General features: G+C 45.3%; 1 protein-coding gene across 5 annotated transcripts in view; it reads right to left on the bottom strand.

Annotated features, from left to right (window-relative positions):
- Positions 1-8,500, bottom strand: part of TBC1D24 (TBC1 domain family member 24) — a 30,895-nt gene extending 22,395 nt beyond the window's left edge. For 3 of the 5 annotated variants that reach the window (XM_027468968.3, XM_027468969.3, XM_027468966.3), the window contains exons 1-2: positions 8,370-8,500; positions 5,184-5,234 (exon numbers count right to left, since the gene is read on the bottom strand). The gene's annotated coding sequence lies outside the window, so the exon portion shown is untranslated. Of the gene's footprint in view, positions 1-1,553; positions 1,829-5,183; positions 5,235-8,369 lie in introns of those variants that run through there. The other 2 variants (XM_072023920.1, XM_038186921.2) reach the window with 2 other exon arrangements.
- Positions 8,501-9,389: the final 889 nt, after the last annotated feature.

Here is a 9,389-nt window from a genome sequence, read left to right on the forward strand (position 1 = left end):
ACTCTGAGTTAATGGTAAAAGCAGGCAAAAGCTGTCTCATTTCCAGTAGCAGAGAGCAAGCTGGTCAGGGGCTGTGTCCCACCCACTTCTCGCAGGTACTGAGACTCATTTATATCTCCTTATTACAACACAACTCCTTCCTCTTGGTAAAGTAACTTTAGGAAAGTTAGCACCACGTTGCAGCAGTATCCTCTGCCTGGATCTCTAGATTACAGCGCCTCAACTGCAGAGAACTGGAATGCTTTCAAGTACCTCTTAAGACAAAATTGTGATGGGGTTTTAAAAATTAGCAAAGCCAATTCCATTACTCATGTCAATGGCAGAGCTTGACAGTTCCATGCACCTCCTTTAAGGAGATGTCCCCATTCTCCTTTCTAATTTGACTGACTTCTACAAAACAGTAAGAATTAGCACAGAACAGAACACCACCCTTTTTTAGCAGCGACCACCACACAAGTTTGAGATTGTTGGATCTATTGGTGTATTATGGAGCTTCTCGCTCTTCAGTTAACTGCAAATTAAAAACAAGTGAGAAGTAGAAAAAAGCATATTGAAAATACACCAAAAATGGCTGCAGTAAAGACAGAAGATTTTCCGAGGTTAAGTTTAAAACTATGAAGCAAATCATCATTATAATTCAAAACCAGGCAATGACCATTGAACTGGAACTGGCATGATTTCAAGACAATGACTACATTTTTAAGAAATAAGCTTGCCAGTCTAGCCACATTTTTCCATTCCACCCCTTAATTCTTCCCACTGTTGTGTAGGCTACTTTCAGAAGATGTCTGAAAACTGCACTGAATTTTATAGAGCAATGAAGCAAATTGTGGCAGTCAAAAGTCTGATACTGCCTTTGAAAAAATCTATGAAAGCATCTAAAAATGCATCAGTTAGAAAATAAACGATTTGAATTATGACTTCCCTTCATCAAAGGGAATATAAGGTCACAACACTGCTAAAGCTAATGTGGCTAGGGACAACTTTAGTAAGTGTCATTACAAAAGCAACTGAGTAACTTTTGCAAGATGTATTTCAATATTTCAATCACAAAACTAACCAACTCTACTTCCAGCTCATTAAAATAATCATTTTTTGATTTGTATAATAAAACAATAATAAATTATAATCAAATACATAATTTGCATAAAGAATTTTTTGATTCTTTCCCAAATGCAAGAATCAGCAAACTGAAATACCTGAACTAGAACTAATGTGGAGTACCAATATTTCTTCCGAACCCAGAGTACATATATCCACATTAGTGCAATATTTATATTCTAAACTTTTTTAAAATGCTTGATTTTAAAAATTCCAGCTTTGATTAAAACCCGAGATTAAACTACTTGGTACTGATTTTAATGAACACAGAAAAGTTCCTTAAAAAATTATAATCAGGAAAACCTTGATCCTTATCCTATTTAAATAGCATTACAATTTTGCCTTCTGAAAGTTGTACGACAGATTAACAGCTTGTTAGGATACTTCACATGCACCCAGTGTAGTTACTGTATAACACGAAACCTAAACTTTGATAACGTTTTTCAACTTACCCATGCGCAGTTGTTGATTTTAATGAGGATCACTTTTCAAACACCTCTGATACAGCTCTTTGCTACGCACTATACAGAACAGCTAGATACCAACAACTGATATTTTGTCATGTGTTTTTATAATGTGCTAACAGAAAGCAAGTATTTTCTTTTGCTGCACAACAAAAGACTACTGCTAACCTCCTGGAGCTGCAGCGCATTGTCTCCCGTTTATGCTGTAGTGATGCTGCTAGAGAAAAGGCTCAAGCCCACTTCCTTTCATTGAAGTGACCCATGCAGAAGGCACACGAACAGATGAATCCTTGAAATTTCTAGCCATTAGTCCTCACTCTAGTTTAAGGAAATTAAACCCCAAACCCTAAGTAGATGATTTCCCATCCTTGCACAATACTGAATCACATCTGAGATTTTTGCTTTATATACCAATGAATCTGATAGAAGAACAAAGCAATGCAGCAAGGGAGTAATGCTGACCAACAGGCACTCTTTCCTCCCCAGTACTTCAGTGCATCTTGCAGTTTTCTCTGAGCCCAAGCTTACAGCAGCATACCTTGACATCTCTGCTACATGGATCTGGAAACAAGACCGGACATCACAGTGCCATCCCCTGTGACATTTACAGCTTCAATTACTTCCCATTCCACAAACCATTTGGGACGATATCAGAGCTAAAAATTAAGCACTCCATTTAGCACCAGAACAAGCCAAACACAACCAGCTCATCATGCGTAGGAAAGCAATTTGGACCATGCTGATGCATTCTGAATTGACAATCCTCTTTAGTGGAGTACACAAGAGCTCGATGGATTGCTTTGATGAGGTTAAATGCAGTTCGATCTCTTTATGGATTGCCCTAGGCACCGTCCACAGAATAAGCTGGGCTTCTGCTTCTGGATAATGCTCTAGCACTAGTTTATCAGTCACAACAGGGGCTGAGATATTTGCTCCCCATTATTTTTCATGCTCTTTAGGGACAAAGGCTAGAAACCTGTTGACACAAAATGAGTACTCACTTCTGACTTCCCTTAGAAACTGCTGAAGACCTGATAGTGTCTGACAGCACTGGTAAGAGCTGCCGAGCAAATCATTTTAAGCATCTCAATGATTTCTCTGTGGACATCACCATTGCATATGAAGCACAGTCACTGAAGGTTTGCCTGAGAATCTCGTGCTTTCATTTATTAATGAAAACACAGGTAACATTGTCTTCTTAAACAGGGACTTTTAATTATCTCTGATTAATCAATCATGTATTTTATTACAATAAAAAGTTCAGAAACAAGACGATCTATTCTGGTCTGATAAATAAATGACAGTAGTTCATATTTAAGAGAATGTCTAGGCCGTATATATGCAAACATTTCAACAGAAAACAGCAACCCCTCATTCCCATCTCCTGTCCTGGGACAACACGAGCACTTCTAATACTCAATCACTGTTGATTCCATGAGTGTACTTATTATAAGATACCACAGAGGTAGAAAACCCAAACACTCCCAAAACAAACAACACAAAGGTCTGAAAAAAAAATCTGGTGGAAAAAAAAAGGAACAGAAAAAAAGATTAATGGTTCCACAAAGGGGGCAAAATGCTAAAGAACAGAGCATTGTAAGAGGGTACTGGATAGCAAATGTTATCAAATGTATAGATCAGGAGCTTCTGTCCTGCCTATGTCGTTACAGACATGAGGACCATCTAGGGGAGAATTTTCCATTAAAAAAAAAAAAAATGGAATTTAAGCAGCATATCTATTTTATACAACGAATTAAGTGTTACTCATTTAAAATGTTTACTTTGAAACCAGAAGTTTCAAAATATGAAGTATGCATTTTAAGTCTATCAAGGTAATAGGTCAATGACCCAACTCCTAATGTTATCTTTAAAACAAAACAAAACTAATTTAATCAAAGCACTACAAATATCAGTGTGGAAACTTACAAGAATGTAACTTTTCTATCAATTTAAATGATAGAATGTGTTTAAATTGATTTAAGATCTCCCAGTGCAATATATGAACATGCAAAGCTTTAGTCCAGCAGTCAGAGTGCTTAAAGCAAACCAAAGGTAGACGATGGGCAGCTGAACGAGCAACCCTGGGCTAATCGAACACACAAGTCCCTACAAGTTACCTCTTCTGCTGTGTAATCTCCCATGTCAATAACTACCAATATCACCCCAGTGAAAATAAGAAGTCTCATATAGCAAGACGTGATTTAAAATGATTATGATTTATTAGCTCTGTGAATATTCAAGGCACTTGATCCTTTATACCTGCCTAGGGACGGGATTATACACTCAAACTAAAGAACTTCGAGCAACCTGGTCCAGTGGCAGGTGTCCCTGCCCATGGCAGGGAGACGAATGAAGTGATCTTGATTCTGTGATTGTCCCTTCCACCACAAACCATTCCGTGATGCTACGACTCTTACTCTGGGTTTATAGAAATTGCCGCATGTCTTCTTTGCCTTTGTAGTAAGCAAGCAGGGAGGCGCATGCCATGCACACCAGGAGCTATCAACAGAACTTGTTTATTTCAGGGTAAGTTTTGCAGCCCCACGATTTCAGCTGGCAGCTGAAAATGGAGTAGGAAATCCTTATCGTATCAGACGACTTTATTATCTTTTGCAGCAAGTGCTAAAGGCATAGAGGTTTCCTCTTGGAAAACAAGAGCTGATTTACAGTAACATAAGCATTGTGAGAACTACAAAGTTAAAGCTGTCAATTTATAAAGAACCTGTTCTCTCCCAGCTCTGTAAACCTCCGTATCTTCTCCCTCTTCCCAAGACTGCCCAAAATAAAAGCTTCAATAATCTAGTACCCTGGTGATGGATTGCCCCTCTTCAGAAACAAAAGGTAGATTATCCTGCACACAAGAGAAAACTTAGACACCAACACCAAACCAGCTCCAAATACACTTTAGAATTAAAGGAGGATCTAATCTCGGGCAGAATGCCAACAACTACATTCCAGGGAACTTAAAATAAAGCAATATATTGCTCTTATTTCTGTAGTCTTTCAAGAATTACGCCCTACGAAAATCCTAAGAGTAGCATCAACACTTGTCCTGAAGCAGCAAAGGTACAGAAACAGCATTTTATACTGTAAAAGCAATCACTGCACAATCCCAAGCTACTGCTACCGTATTTTTATCAAAAATAAACAGCATTCATAACCACAGACTAGTTGCTGAGTTTTTAATCTATTATTACAGATTGCTAATCTCCGGTTTTACAAGAGGGGCAAAGTTTTGGGAAGCCTGGCCTTGTCAGAGGACCATTAAGACAGCTAAGGGCTCAGAGCACAGGACAGATGAGTCGCCTTGCAGTAGATGGTGTTCCTTATCCACACGCTTATCCTGAGAAAACTTAAAGGGACTTAAAGTATCTGATGTCTGCTCTGCCAAATGTCACTGCACAGATCCACAAATGCTCGTCTCTCAGCTGGAGGAGAGGGCTTACAGGCATACTGAGATGTAAAGCAGGAATCTTGTCCCCTTGGGGAATTACATTAGAAAGCAAACATTCCCTCTATCCAGTGAGATATTATAGCAAAAACAAACAAACAAAAAAGACAAACAGCACCCGTAAACCCCTCCTTCCCCCAGACTGAAGGAATTTTATTAATCCTTACCGCAGAACTTATCTTCGCGTAGATCTTCTGACTTGCTCCCTTCTGCCAGCTCTGTTGATGAGGAGAAAAAAATAATAAAATTAGACCGTTTAAGAAGAATGTGACGGGCAGCACTCACACGCATCAGGTACACCGATGACCTCTGTAACTACAAAAGCAATCTGCCTGCACTTCTGCATGGCTTCCAACCTTCATATTTGCCTTTGTAGTATGGAGAACAAGGGGGCAAATACCCTCACATTAGAGAGCAGTGGCTAATTAACCATACTATTAAAGTGCTTACAGCATAAACAACTCATTTCAGTCTCTCAAACCACAAGCAGGATTACTGCTTGTGGCACCTTTGTAATAAATATTTTTAGCCAGTGTTCCCTTTGTGGTTTATTGCTGGTTCTCCTCTGCCCCAGCTCTCCCGCAGTGCTCCCCAGTGTTTTGATCTATGAAATTGCCTGTTTAACACAGAATTTGGTGTCCTTCCTCTAATCTCTGAAGAGCATCTCTCCTCACAGGGCATCAGTAGTTTCTGCATAGGCAGGGGACTTGAGAACACCAGCTCTGCAGCTTACACTATTTATCTTTTTAGGTTTAAGATCGCCAGTTCTGAAACTAAAATAACTATATTCTGGAGATACGTAGTGCAAAGGTTCAAATCAGCTTAGTAAGCTGATAGCGGTCACTAGACCGGGCTCTTGTCCTATTAGGTAAGAGAGTTGGAATTAATCTGATAAACATTAGTTTTCTTTACTAATGAATCATGTTCAGCCTAGCAGATTTTGAAATAATGTAGTTTTAATGACTGCAAAATCAGGTCATGAGAGCATATTTTTACGTGAGTTATTTCTTCCTTCAGTTGTTTTCTCCTTGAAAACTCTAACAAAATAACCCAGCGCTGGTGTAGCCACACAGATGTTACACCTGTTTGGCAACAGAACAGAGCCGTGTCCGTACCAAGCACGATAAAACAGCCAGGCTACTAAACTCCTTCCCTGAGACAGTGGGAATCAACAACGCCTGGCCTTTTGCAACATTTGGAAGCTCAGGTAGCTGTCCTTTGACCCAAGAAGTTTAAACAAGAGGAGACCAAATGAGATATGGTGAAGCCTAAGTGCATGAACAACGCAGATAAGAGCGCTTATATCTGTTAGTTCAGAGAAACAGCTGATTCCACAGCTGGACGCCTCCAGCACGTCCTCCCACCCATACACATGGAATCCAAGCAAGTCAATCATTAATATGGTGCAATTAGCTCTGCCTATTTTTATATCAGACAGGTCGCGTGACTGCCTGGTCAGGTACAAGGGAACTAATTGGCTGATGACCAGCGTTACTTAGATGCACTCCACTGCAAGCCCTCGTCCCCAAGCTAGGTGCTATGCAAACATACCCAAATATTCCACTTATACCTGCAAATAAAGGCATCCCCAGATGAACACAGACTTCCAAAACAAGTTTTAGCTCTTTAATTCTCAGTCACAAATCAAAGCCATAAGTGGAGACCAGCAACGCTTCTTTCAGGCCACTATCACAGCTCACCTATTCCAGGTGTTACCATACACCCACCTACCTCGGAGCACGTCCCCACACAGCCCAACACAAGCAGCTCTAACAGCCCCCCCCCAACCTCACGGGCAGCGCAGAATGCAACTTAAAGAGCTACAACACCAAGGACCAAAATCTACAGTCTCTTGCCACTGATTTGCCTGTTATTAACTCCATCCAGCTTCAGCACCGAAGCAAAGGCCCTTACCTAAACAAATGCGAGGGCAGTATTATCAGATCGCAATAACCTTGATGTTGGAGGCAGCAAGAGACACAAGCAGCGTGGACTGGTTTGCTTTAACGCTTGCCTGCCTTGAATTTCTGGATACAAAAATTTCAGTGTAACTTCTTTCAGGCTACTTTAACAACCCAAATGACACAGCTGATCAGGGGTCGGGGGAGGCTGTTTCAAGGTTTCAAATTAACAGAATGAAGAAACAAAACCAATGGGAGAAACAAAGGGCTACAATAGAAGGAGAGTTAGGATGAGCAGAGGCACCTGAATGTGGAAAGTCCACAGATAGCTTGTTACAAACTTTACTTGGCAACATTTAATTATTAACAGCAAGAAAGAGAAGCAGAAGGCTCTTCCCCTAGTGTTCAAACTATCTGCACAAACACCTGCGATTTTTCAAATATTAATGAAAGAAAAGCCATTCAGTACAAAGGCTGTCAGTAGCTAGCTATCGTGCAATATTACCCACAGCTATTTTACAAATTACAAAGGACAGAAGTATAATGCATTGCTTGGAAGCAACAAAGAGCTGATATAAAACGTGGCTGGAGTCCTTCAAACCAAGTTCTCAGTGCTGCTTCTGCAAAGCAACCATCGTTTAGATAGACGCCTGTCGTACCACCACCTAGCTACGAGTGACTGAGTAATGAAGGAGATTCTAACAAGAAATTATTTTTTCCGGTGACACCTAGATGCGATCTGTGTTGTTTTCATCCCCTGAGTGTTCCCAGACACTCTGTCAATCCTACCTGGCTTGTTGTTAAGCCACACAAGCTTTCGGATGCCCCAGCTTCCTTACAGAACAGACACAAGCCCAGCTTTGGGGCAGTGTTTCTGTGCAGAGCCCCCCCTGTCCCCACATCACACCCGCAGGCCCCCGGCCCTCCCGGTGCCTCTGACACCACCAGGCCTGGAGCAGCGGCCGCAGGCTGTGCCCGCTGTGTGCCCGTGGGCCGGCACGGGGGGGCTGAGCAGCACCCGGTCAGGTTATGGGGGGGGCCTCGAGCTCGGGGCCAAGTGGGAAAGGCTCTGCCAGCCCCGGCATCCCCGCAGCCACCCCCCAGCACACACACAGCCCCTCGCTGGAGAGCAGCAGGAAAATAAAGCGGTGAGCAGGTCACTGCTGGGGCAGCCCCCGGGGACACCCAGACCCAGCAGCGGGACCCCGGGACTCCGCTCCCCTCAGGGCTCCGCTCCCCTCAGGGCTCCGCTCCCCTCAGGCACACACCCACCGCCCCCACACCCGGGGGGCTCCGCCGCACAGCGCTGCCACCCCCACGGCCCGCCCGGCCCTCAGCACGCCCAGGGCAGCGCCGGCCCCCACCCGGACCCTCCCGGGACCCGCCGGTGCTCGGGCTCGGGGCTGGCACCGGGCAGGACGCGGCCCCCCCCCCCGCTGCCGCCGCCCTCACCGCCCTCAGCGCCGCGGCTCCCGCCAGGCCCCGCGCACGCGCCCCCAGCCTGCACGGCCGCGGGCACCGCGGGGGGCGCCGCGCGCACGCGCACAGCCCGGCCGCCTCCGCGGGGGCCGCGTGCGCGCGCATGCGCGCCGCCGGGCGGGCGGTGAGGCGGGCACGTGCCGGGCGCGGGGCGCGAGGCGGCGGCACCGCCCTGAGGCGGCCCTGAGGGGGCGCGGCCCCGGGGATCCGAGCGGGGCGCTGCGGGTTCGGTCCCGGGCCGGGTGGTTTCCTACCGAGCCTGCGGCGGCCGGGGCAGAACCGGCTCGGTGCTAAGCCGCAGGGTGGCTGCGGTGGTTGTTGGGCTCGGCTCGGTGGCTGCGTGCTGGGTGAACAGCCGCCATGTTAAAGATTATTAACTCGGCACGCCTCAGCGACCTATAAAGTTCTAATCTTTTATACGGCCTTGTAAATGTACCCGGCGTGTAACGCAGGCTCTTGCCAAACAGATAACAAATCCCTTCCCCGAGAGGGCTCCAGCTGGCGGGAGGCACGAGAGGCCATGAGGAAGGCCCGGAGGGGACAGCAAAATGCCGGGCAGCAAGGGGAGCCCCCAGAGCTGTGGGGACAGCGACGTGTGGGCAGTGCTTGAAGAGATTTTGTGGGGGGATGCAAAGCTTCCATCAGTCCCCAGTATTTATGGCATCTTGTCGCAGCAGCACGTGTCCCATGCAGTCTGTGTGCGGGCTCAGAGCACCCCTCTGAGGTGAAGCAGTGCTGGTGTTCCCGTGCTTCTTGGGGGAAACTGAGGCAGGCAGAGGGAGCTGTGCTCCTGGCGTGCACCCGGCTGGGGACCGGCAGGCTTTGGAGAAGCACGGCACAGGGAAATGCACCGGGCTTGAGGAATTCCTCTGCTGAAGCACAAACGGTGATCTGAGCTGAACCTTTAGACAAAAAATTGCTCTCAGAGCTCAAAAAGCAGAAGTAATCAAAGGCTCTCTTCAGATTTATCTGCTGATGTTCCGTGGCGATTTC

This window comes from Anas platyrhynchos, chromosome 15, assembly GCF_047663525.1.
Source record: "Anas platyrhynchos isolate ZD024472 breed Pekin duck chromosome 15, IASCAAS_PekinDuck_T2T, whole genome shotgun sequence".
NCBI lineage: Eukaryota > Metazoa > Chordata > Aves > Anseriformes > Anatidae > Anas > Anas platyrhynchos.